Here is a 12248-nt window from a genome sequence, read left to right on the forward strand (position 1 = left end):
TAATCAGGAACTTGAGAGTTTTGTTAGACTTATTAGACCAATGGGTTTATCAAAAATCAGGAAGGACAGTGTGAGAGCACATAGTTGGCTAAAAAAGAGAGAGTTATGATTTTATGCACCTGGATTGAACTGTGGGCTTAAATGTAGAAGCACACAGATTTTAAATAGACTGTTACAAAGTTTCTCAGCAGATCAGTTTTGTGTGAAATGAGACAGCCAGCTGGAGCTAAAGAGTTCATGTTAGGACTGTATTCCAAGGGATATCGTCGTTGAGCCCGTTAACATTTGTCCCCAGACGATATACCCAACGCTGTTCCTTTTCGAACAGTCTATTTTGTATATTCCTTGTACCATCAATTGCTTCAATGACAGTCCATGTCATGTCATTGGTGGTATGATTCTTTTCAAGGAAATGGCGGCTCAGCTTGGTGGTTACTTTCTTGCACCTTATGTTACTTCGGTGTTCGCATATCCTTTGTTTCACTTTTCTGGTAGTCATGCCGACGTACCGAAGGTTGCAAGAACATGTGATCAGATAGACCACATTGCATGAGTTGCAATTCGTATGGACCCGTTGCGTCCATACTTTTCCTTCTTCCAATGTCAAGGTTTTTGTGGGTTGTGTTAAATGGCAAACACTACAATCCGAGCAGGGATAGTGCCCGGTGATTTTAGGGAGTCCCCACGATGTTGTTACTGATGGTGCAATATTTGGTGGATCCTCTTTCGGGCGTGTGTGGACCAGCGTATCTTTTAGACTGCGCCCCTTTTTAAAGGAAAAAAGAGGTTTTTCCCAATCCTTTTTAAAGGTCTTTATAATGCTCCAGTGTTTATTTATACTCTTTTTCATGGTGTTAGAGAGGCTGCTGTATGTCGTGACACAGGTAAGTGGAATCTGATCTGAGTTGTTAGTTCTTTCTTCAAGGAGAGCTTCCCTTGGCTGATTTTTTGCTCTTTTAAAACCCTTGTTTAGTGTGGAGTTTGGATAGCCTCTATTTTTCAATTTTTCGGTCAAATCAGCTGATTGGAGTTTAAAGTCTGTGGTTGTGCTGCAGTTCCTCCGCAGCCTGAGAAATTGCCCGTAAGGTAAATTTTCTCTTAACGGGCGCGGGTGAAAGCTGTTAAATTGCAGTAGATTGTTTTTAGCAGTAGGTTTATTATAGGTCTTTGTAGCCAGTGTCGTACCGCTGATTGAGATAACCACATCTAAGAATACGATTTCTTTTCTGCTTGTGGTGTTAGTAAATCTTAGGTTAGGGTCTAAGGTATTAATCCAAGAGAGGAAATCTTGCAAGCCATTATCACTACCATTCCAGATGAGTAGGATATCGTCAATGTAGCGTTTCCACAAAAGCATTGACGAAGAAAAGTTAGCGGTTGGTGGTAGGATATGTTTGGCCTCAAAATCTGCCACATACAGCCCCGCCACGCTCGGCGCGAAGGTGCTGCCCATGGATGTCCCAGAGCATTGTAGGTACAGTTTGTTTTTAAATGAGAAAAAGTTTTCTTTTAGTGCTAAGGTGGCACAGTCGATGATGAATTTTTTTGGGGTCCGGAATTCCCAGTCGGTTGAGTCAAGGGCCTTTTTAAGGACCTCGATTGTGTCATCCTGCGGAATACTAGTATAGAGGCTTTCCACATCTAGTGTTACAAGGGTAATGGAATTTTCAGGAAAGTTTATTTCTGTCAAAAGTCGTAGCAGGCTCTTGGTGTCCTTCAGGTAAGTCGGTGTGGACTGGACTAATGGTTTTAAAAAATAATCACAAAATTGTGAAAGTGGTTCCAGAAGTGACCCTATGCCTGAAACGATTGGGCGTCCAGGTGGAGGGAGTTTGTTTTTATGCATTTTTGGCAGAGTGTAGAAGTAGGGTATTATGCTACTTGTATTGTTCAAAAATGCGGCTTCATTCTTGGAGATCTGGTCTTGGTCCTCTGCTTGTTTCACCATAGAGCTAATTCTTTTAGCAAGGTCTGGAGTTGGATCCACTACCAGTGGTGTGTAATTTCTGACGTCACTGAGTAGATTTTTGCAGGTGGTCTCATACGTGGTTGTGTCTTGGATGACGATTCCTCCGCCCTTGTCCGCGGGTTTTATGGTTATGGAGGTATCGTTTTTTAGTTGTTGTAATGCCTCAAATTCTGCAGTACTGAAGTTCCCGAATGTTTTTGGGTTCTCGCAATGTTCTAGGTTCTTAAATACCGCTTGCTCAAAAGCCGTTATGGCTGCCGGTATTGTGTGTGAGGGTGGAATGAAGGTGGAGTTAGGTCTTAGACCTGTGTCACCTTTCCTCATTGATTCTAGTGGGTCTATTTTACCATCAAAAAAAGCCTTCAGTTTCAACTTGCGAAAGAACCCTGCTAATTCGCAGTGCATTTTGAATTTATCGGGTTTGGCTGTGGGGACAAAACCCAGCCCCTTCTCCAAAACTTTAATCTCCACAGGAGTGAGTACTCTAGTGGATAGGTTCGTCACTAGACTTAGACTCCGCTCGGGCCCGGCTGCTGGTTGCTCCGGGTGTGGTTCGCTACTGGGTCTTCTTCCTGCCAGGTTACTCTGGTGTTCCCTCTCCTCTTGCCTCGGCCTCTCCGGCCGCTCTCTAAAAAAGGCTGTCTATACTGTTGTTGGTAGTTGGCCGGGGGCATGAAGCCTGGGTTCCAGCCCATAAAGGGAAAAGGTGGCTGGTGGAAAGCATATGGTTGGGTGCCCATCCCCATTTGTGGGGGGTACCAATGTTGGTGATTGCCTTGATTGCCATGTCCACTTCTGTTTGTTCTATTACCACGATTACCCCTTCTTTTATTTTGTTTGAAGGAGTTGTTACTAGACCCACTGCTATTCGATGAGTCATCATCTGAGTAGTCTGGGTTGCTGGCATTACGTGCTGGTGGAGTGAATGAGGCTGCAGAGTAAGGATATACTTTCTCCATTTCAAATTTCTTTTGGTCTTTTTGGAGTTTTGTCACCTTCGATTGCATTAGGTTGTCCTTGTATTCACTCATCTCCTTGTTAAGTTCGTCTAGTCGTTTTTTATAGCCGGTGATAGTGGCTTTAAAGTGAGTCTCGGTTTCCCTGATTTCTATCATGATAGATTCCGAGAGTCTTAAGGCTGTTTTAATTATCAGGACCATCCAATCGCGTGTGCAGTGCCATGCGATTGCGGCCCAGTCCTTCCTGAAGGCAGCATCATTCAGAAAGATGCGAGGGGCATTGGTCACCAAAAGTCCTTTCGGTGCTGTGTTGGTTGTTAAATAACCCTTCATGATTGTGCCATGAAGGACGGTGCGGATGTGCTCTTTCTTTTTTTCTGACAAGCTGTCCCATTCAGCGGTGTTTGCTATCGCCTGTGATATGTGAGGGTCCGCAAAGACTGCGGCATCTGACATCAACTCCTCGATTTCTGCCTCAGAGTATGTCAAACCCAGGTTCGCCATAGTGAGATGTTAGTTAAAAGACCAAGCAACAAAAGAAACTCTTGTTGTCTCGCTCACAGTAAAGGAAAGCTCTCACAGCTGTGCGCTGCTATAATATGTAACAACAAAGAGAGAGGTAGGGAGATTCAAAAGACACTCTCTTAATCCCCGGTTATATGTCCAACAACAAAATAAGAGAGAGGTCTGAACTGGTCAAGCTCACGGCTGCCAGAGACGTGGAGCAAAAAGATAAGCTCTGGCAGCCGTGAGCTTGACCAGTTCAGACCTCTCTCTTATTTTGTTGTTTCATAGACTACTCCACAACCTTTGACCGAGTGAACAGGGGCCGGCTCTGGGCAAAACTTGACTCGTGGGGGCTACCAAAGGCTCTGCTAAAAGCTATAAAAGCGCTCTATGAGGGCACCTGGGTCAAGGTGAAGCTAAGCCCTATAATAACAACCGAAAGAATTGAAACCAACTCGGGCCTCAAGCAGGGGTGCGTCTTGGCCCCCATGCTTTTCAACTTGTATACTGCGGACATGGGGACAGCTCTAAAAGATGCCAACTTAGCACCTCCAAAACTGGGGAGGCTCAACTTGGGAACACTCCAGTATGCAGACGACACGGTGACCATGGACCACACTAGGGTGGGGCTCCAAAGAGCCTTAAGCAGTTTGGCCTTCTACAATAAGTCAAATGACTTACGGATCAACGTGAGCAAGACCAAAATCGTCATTTTTGGCAAATACCCCCTCAAAAAAGAAGCTTCATGGTCTCTGGGGGAGCACCGTATCATCACTGCCCCATCCTACAACTATCTGGGCACCTGGGTCTCTGAGAGTGCCTCTGCAGTCAAACATCTGAAGGAGCTTAAACCTAAAATTGACAAAACCATTCTGTCGCTAAGACGCTTATGCCACCGCTTGGACAGTCCCTCAGCAGAACCAATGTTGACAGTGCTCCGGGCAAAACTGATCCCTGCCATTGCATATGGGCACATAGCCTACCCTGGTGCATTTGACAAAGTGGTAAACGCGGCCCAAGCGAAAGCCTATAAGATGGTGCTACAGGCCCCTAGATACGCAAGGAACACTAGATTAAGGCTAGAAATAGGCCTTAAGCGACCTGAGCTGGTATTACTGGGGGACCTTTTAAAACTCTATATTAGAGTATTGAAAGCACCAGAACATTCGCTAAAGCACTCCCTAAAATCAATCTTTGATGAGGTGGGCTCCCCCTGGCACTCAAAGGTAGGACAAGCTATTGCAGCATTGAAAATCGAAAGAAGGAGTTTGCCCCTGCACGAAATTCCTTTCTCAGCCTGGGCCCAAGCAGTTAAGCGCCAAGTCCGGATCATCTCCTTTGGACTTGACCGTGCATCTCTTCGGCAAAATCCACTAACTCAGGCCCTGGACAAATCATATATTCCAGGTAAACCCCAACCTTACCTGCAAGATCCAGTATCCACTTGCGCGAGAAAGAAAATTTTGTACTTTTGACTTTTGGCCCTCAGGATCATGGACTTCAACCCCAAATGGGCCCGTACGGATGGCACCCTGGCCTGTCGTCTATGCAATTACCGCAGAGAATCCTGGCTACACTTGCTGTGCTGCTGCACAAAGCTGGCCAATGATCGCCATCACTTGCTGCTTCCGATTTTACGGAATACAGACTATAGAACTTGCAGAGAGGCTTCGGACTGGTGCCTCTCAGTCTCCACGACCTGTTTGATAGCCAGAGTTGGGAAATTTATACACCAGCTAAAAATGGCACTCGACTCCCACTTAACGGCATTGTCTGCAAAGTAACTGGAAGCCTTCCGCCCCAGTTATCCAACCTGGGCTGGTTTAAAGACCCACGAAGAATCCATCTTTCGTCAACAGCCCTTGGTACATGAATTGACTCTACCGAACTTTCATGTGCCTCCCCTTATCAGTTGGGAAACACTGGTACAACCTATACATCACTCCTTTTAAAAGAACTCTGCTTTGGACAGCTAATCAGGACTAATATGTTAATATTTAACTTATAGTGACTTTCACTTTTATGTGTGGATGGGACTTGTGAGGGGGGAAGTCGGGACGTTCATAAAGCTTCTTCTTTTTTTTTTTTTTTTTTTTTTTATCTTTTATCTTATACTGTAAAGATTTTAAGTAATCATGCAGTTTATTAATAAAATTGTCAAAAAAATTGGGTGAGCGAATTCCCATTATGACTTCACTGCACACTTTTGTCAAAATAGGAGGGGTTTGGCCCAAAGGATTAGAGGGTAGGTAGGGCCAGTTATACTACATAAGAAAAAAATTACCTAAGCATCTAGTGACTTCACAACACTTATTCATATGAAGTAAGATGAACGAAAACTAATACGTTTACCTTAGCAGTAATTTCTGCCTTTTATTTCATTATTGTTTAAATTAATATCTTTGATCACAAAAAGAACACATAGTCAACTAAAGGAAATACCACATTAGTACTTACACAGTGAAAATGAACAACGTGAAAATGTGTTTTGACATACAATTGCAAATAAACTCATAATAATCAAATATCAATACAAACAAATGAAATGTCACAAAGAACAATCAATATATACACAATACGGAATACAAAGTTGTCATCCACAATGATAAATTAGACAACTAGCACCCTTATATTTGGGATAAATCAAATCCTCTGAAATATCAGGGACACAAGGGGGTGTATTTGCAATATTAACCAAGGAGTTGAGTTCCTTTGTCTGCCGACGCGTTTCAAGTGCCGATTAAACCAATTGCCGCACTCTCATCAGGGCTGGATTAGTCTTTCTCACGAACAGACTGTGTGTGACAAAAAGGGGGAGAGGGGTTTGAGTTTTTATTAAAAAAGGCGCTTCCCAAAGCCCTAATTCTTTCTCTATCTGCACAAGTTAGTGGTCACATACCTGCATTATGCCGGTTAAATGTGACCATCAGTAATATGTAACAAGCAGTGGTTGCCAATCTGCAAAAAATAATTCCCTGGCAACGATGTTAGTGACGCCCCAGTGGGCTTACATTGCTAATGAGTGTTCATGCACACGCACAGCAGTTATGTATAGTCCGAATCAAATCGAAATACATTATAATGTACAACACAATGCACAGGACGGCATCGTGAAACTTCACATTGTTGCAACGAGTACTTTTTTAACATAAACATGCCTTGAGTTTACTGTTGCCTTGTAAATACTGTTGCCATTGGAAATGTAACTTCCAGTTTATATGTTTTCCTTTCCTGGATATCAACATGACACTAATGTTTACAGGAAACTTTTATTTAAACAGTGTAATGGACATTGCGATAACAGAATAATTTCTTTATGTCTATGGATCACGTGGTAAAATCTAAAACATGGCATGTAACTTTAAAAGAAGGATGGTACTGGTAAGCTCCACCCGTGAGCAAGAGATCGGCTGATCTCAAAACGCGTTAGGTTGTTTTTTCTTGCCGAATAAAATCTGAAGCATCGTTTACTGCATTGGGGCTCCGACTCTGGTTTTTTTCATCAAACGAGGAACGCAAACCAGGAGTGTGTGTATATATATGTATATGTGTGTGTATATATATATATGTGTATATATATATATATATATATATATCCACACTGATTTAAAAAACAATGTAACAGGCTCAATCCAGCCGCAGCAACGCCAAGAAACAAGGAGACCCAGATTTCCGTGAGCAATTATTTTATTTCTGCAACGGACAGCATAACGTTTCGGCCTCCCAGTGGCCTTAGTCATATATATATATATATATATATATATATATATATATATATATATATACCAAAATACTTCACAAAAATGAAAAGGCGAAGCCCCAGCAGGTACAGGAGGGAGGCTTTAATGTGTCGATGTCTCATTACAGGTGAATGCATTTCGGCATAATAGCCTTCATCAGCGCCATGAGAAAACAAGGGGAAGGGATATATATATATATATATATATATATATATATATATATATATATATATATATATACACATGTATTTATTACACTAGTGACAACAGCACCACTGTAGTTATGTTTAGTTAGAACTTTCAAGCTAAAGGCATCTTTTGTGTTCTTAAGAACGTTGGCGTTGTTCTACGAATCTCCACAAAACGTTCCAAAAAATAAAGTCCATCTACTTTGAGTTCTTCATGGCACATTTAATTCAGACCATTCAAATGGGTGCCAAGAAAACGGGGTTTTCCAAAAAAGTGGCATTTTCTATTTTAATTCCCATCTGATACATTGGTCTTTGATACAGAAAAAAATGGCTGAACGGAATTACATCAAATTTGGCTTGTAGGCAAAACTTTATTGGGATTGTGTTATTGTTGGATTGGTTTAAATCAGTTCATAAGTGTTGGACTTGGCCCTTCTTGCAGGGTCATCTCAGAACATTTTGCCTTCCTCTTGTACTTTGTATGACCTGTTTTTGTTGGTTTTATGACTCTGGACACTTTACCACTGCTGATCAGTCCTAAAGTGCATATGCTTTCCCCTATTATAAATGTATGTATGGATTAGTGACTCCATGATTGGCTGGTTTGATTTACTTGTCAGACCCTAGTACAGTGCACTGAGTGTGCCCAGGGCTTGTAAACCAAAAGCTGCTAGTGGGCTTGCAGACTGGTTGTGCCACAAACACAAGCAGCCTGTAAAAGTGTGTCTAAGGCCTGCCATTGCAGAGCCTGTGTGCAGTCTGGTACTGTCATGTTGACTGGGAAAGTGCACCCACTTGCCAGTCCCTAAACCTTCATATCAGACACCCCTATGGTAGGCCCAAGGGCAGGGTGCATTGTAAGTATAAGGTAGGAAAAGCCCTGATGTGTGTGGCATGTCCTAATAGTGAATTACAGCCATTTTCGTTTTTCACTATTGCAAGGCTACCTATTCCCTATAGGCCAGAATGGGCAGTTTGATTATTACATTTTTTTAATCCTAACTGACTCAGGGCACATGGTATAAGTTCGAGTTTAGTATGCCTGAACTCAGAATGATGAAATACATCTTTTAGTGAAGTTGGTTTTAACATTCTGTGTTTGAAAATACCACTTTTAGAAAGTAGATATTTTCTTGTCTAACTATCCAAGCCTGCCTCTGCTAGGTTGGTATTCCTTGTTTGGAGTTTGAGTGACAAGGGGCTGGGGGATTCCAGGAGACAGGGTGAGTCAGCCCAGTGGTGAATAGAGAGATCTGCATCTAGATGGGAGGGAGGAGTTGCACCTGGGCTCTGAATAGGGCTGTGCCTTCCCTCCACAATGCTGGCTCCACCTCCTGTGGTGCATCTGATGTTTCTGCCCTGCACTGTGAAAGGAAAGAAGGAGTCATGTCAACAGAGTGCTCCAGCACTGACCAGAACTGGTTTGGACTAGGCAAAGGCCTCTCTGCCTTCAGAGAACAAAGAGAAACTGTGTATAAAAGAGGGGACCCAAACCCCAGAGAACTAGATCACTTTTGGACAACAAGAAGAAACCTTTGCTGAGGAGAGGAACCAAAGGAAACTGAGGAGAGACCATCCCTAAGCTGAAGTGCTGCTTGGGGGATTGGCCTGTAGGGGTTGCCTGAAGGAGAAAGGGATTTGTGTACTTTCATCAACTTGTAAGGATCTCCAAGGGCCTGAGAGAAGAGCTTGCCTCCTGCTGAAGTCTCAGGGACAACAGACTTCAACCACCAGCTCCCCAAGAATTCTTTGGAAGTGCCTGCTGCTGCTTCTGAGGGATTGCGTATCGCAAGGAGCTGGAAGCGCGACTCATGAAGAAGCGTGTCGCTGTTGCAGATGCTGCCGTCTCATTATTGAACAAGGGTGTCGCCGCTGTAGGTGGCGCATTGCACCGCATCACAAGAAACGAGCTGGAAGCGCGACTCATGAAGAAACGTGCCGCCGTCGGAGCTGCTGTTGCATCTCTGAACAAGGGTGTTGCAGCTGTCGCATCGAGCGGAAGGGTCTCTCATTGGGGGAGAATAGTGTCGCCGCCAAAGCCCCTGTTGTTGCATCGCTGAACAAAGGTGTCACCGCTGCAGCTAACGCCTCGCGTCGAGACATCTCGCAACAACGGAGAAGCGCGCCGCATCAAGAAGAAGACGCCATCTTTGTTTCTTTGCATCAGATCTTCAACACATCCCCGTCCTTGCATGCCAGGGGCTACCGCATCACCTTTCCTGCAACACTTTCGTTGCCCTGCATGTCGCATCTTAAGGTACATTGACTCAAAGTGTCGCGTTTTAAGATCTAAAGAGGACTAAGCACTTCTACCATTTTAAATACAGTATGGTCTAATTTTGTTGTTTGTGGTCTTGTGTGAAATCTATATAAAGAATACTTATTTTTAATATACAGCTGTGTGGTGTCCATCTGTAGTGTTGTCACTGTGTTACTGTATGTGTTTACAAATGCTTTACACACTGCCTCTTAGATAAGCCTGTCTGCTTGTGCCAAGATGCCAAGGCGGTGAGCAGGGGTTATTTTAGGAGTGTACCCCCTTACCCTGACTCGGCGCAAGGGTCCCTATTTGTCACAAGTACCTACCTGTGCCAACTAGAGACCCCCAAATCTAACAATACGTTTTCCAGAAATTCGAGTTTAAAAGATAATTAGATTGGGCATGAACACGTTACATTTTAGAGCCTCCTGAACCTGTTAATTCCCAGGCTCTCCACTAATTTACAAGTCTATGGAGGATTTGTGACTGCATTTAATAACTAGCATTTGCAACGCAATAGGTCTCGCATTTATGCAAGTTTGAGCTATTGACATTGTAAATGGCAATGCCTTTTATAAATGTTTTGGTTTTTAAAAGGTAAATAAAAGGTATAGTAATTTACAATGTTAATAGCTTAAACTCTCGCAAATGCAAGTCCTATTGCATTTCAGTTTCTTGTCTATTCTAAGATGTCATGCAGCCATCTGGTTTGAGTTGGAGAAGACCAGGCTGAGGGGCTGGCTACAGAAGCACACAACCATAGAGCGGAGACCCTTTCTTTAGACGCAGCTCTGGTAAAGAAAGGTGCATGGCTGATATTAAAGGGAAAGCGCAACATAGGGCACTTAAAAAAATATAATGAAGCATTTCTTAAGCAGCACAGCATGTGCAAAAGTGCTCTGCTGTGCAGGGAGCATTTTTTCATAAACCGCAGCGTCCATGATCATGCGCTGCGCTTTCAGGAAACAAGGTGGGTTAGGGAGAGCCTGTCATTTTTTTTTAATATATATTTTTATTGCAGATGTTATTTTATGCATATACATCGGTCAACAACTGTATAAACATCGTTTGTTATCGACGAGTCCACGGAATTCAAGTTACACAGCCATTTAGCCCACAACCCGGAGGTCGGGCGTCAAAAATCAAAACCGTGTTGTGCATGTGCACTATATATTAGAAGCCATGACCGGTCATCGAAGGAGTCTTGTATCTGCTTTTCTTTTACACCCTATACGCCAACAGACTAACTAAAACCACCCCTGGGGACTACCGCTAAGTTATTAACCTCGGGACTTGTAGAAGTTTATGTTAAGCTTGAAAGTCCCCCCCCCCCCTCCGGCCCCGCCATCGGTGCATTGTTGATAGGACAGTCATTGTGGATCAGGAGTCTCATAGTCAGCAGTTGGGGAATCATGTAATGTACCTGTCGTGTTACGGGGATGTAGTCAGATCGTTGCATCTGTCACCCGAGTCACTTTGTGTATCGTGGTCGCGTAAAGCCTGCACCAAAGCCTCCCATGCATGTGCAGATTCTAGAGCCCTGTCGTTCTGCTGCCGCCGCGCTAGCTGGAATCTCAAGGTGCTCTCTCCCTCAGCCCATTTGAGGAACTCACTGCGCCATTTAGCACCCGTTGGACCCGTTCGTGCCTTCCATTGTCGCGTAATTTCCCGTTTCGCTAGGATAAGTCCGATATCTATAAATTTGCTGGTGATTTTCGTTTTAGGGGTATGCGGAAACCAATGAAAGACCCCCACCGCCATGTCAAACTGCAGTGTTCGCTCTGTCACCTCATTAAGAGTATCCCCCACCGATTTCCAGTAAGAGGTCGAACCAGGGCAAGTCCACATCATGTGGCCCAGTTCCGCACCGCTTGCCTGACATCTGGGGCAGGCCGCGGAGTCTAGAGCAAAGTATTTTTGTAACTTTCCTGGGGTCAGGTACGCCCGGTGTAGGATGTAGAAGTGGACTAGTTGAAACCGCACATTGCGTGTGCTCTTCCAGGCCCGGCGCATCAGCTGAGCCCATGTGGCCTCTGGAATTTCCTTCCCTATGTCCGCTTCCCATTTGCCCCTGAGCGCCTCCAGCGGAGGCAGCCTCTCATTAATCATCCTGGTGTACAGGCATGTCACTGCCTTGACCGTTCCAGCTGCCATCATGATATATTGGCATGCCATTGTCATCTTTGGTTCCTCCAGTCCCCCCTTCCAGTGCGCCTGTATTGCCCTCGTAATCGCCGCATGCAGTAGAAAGTCGCCTCTAGGTATGTCGAAGCGATCTAAAAGCGCCGGAAACGGCAACAACGTCCCGTCCTCATACAGATCACCCATTACCTGGATCCCTGCCTCCTCCCAGTTTTGTAGTTGCGACCAATCCCCACCATGCGGCAATGCAGTGAGCATTCCCAGCGGTATTTCAGAGGCATAGGGGTGGTTTACTCCCTCTCTACGCTGTGTTCGGTTCCAACATAACCTGAGTGTACGTTTTTCTTGTGTAAGGTCTCTAAGGGCTAGTCTCTGTTGCATTGCTATGTAGGAGAGTACGTGTCTGGATATTCCTAGGCCTCGTGCATCCTCAGGTCCCTGGAACTCACATGCGATTTCCTGGGTGTAGACCTGTAATTG

The sequence above is a fragment of the Lissotriton vulgaris genome, chromosome 7 (assembly GCF_964263255.1).
Source record: "Lissotriton vulgaris chromosome 7, aLisVul1.2, whole genome shotgun sequence".
NCBI lineage: Eukaryota > Metazoa > Chordata > Amphibia > Caudata > Salamandridae > Lissotriton > Lissotriton vulgaris.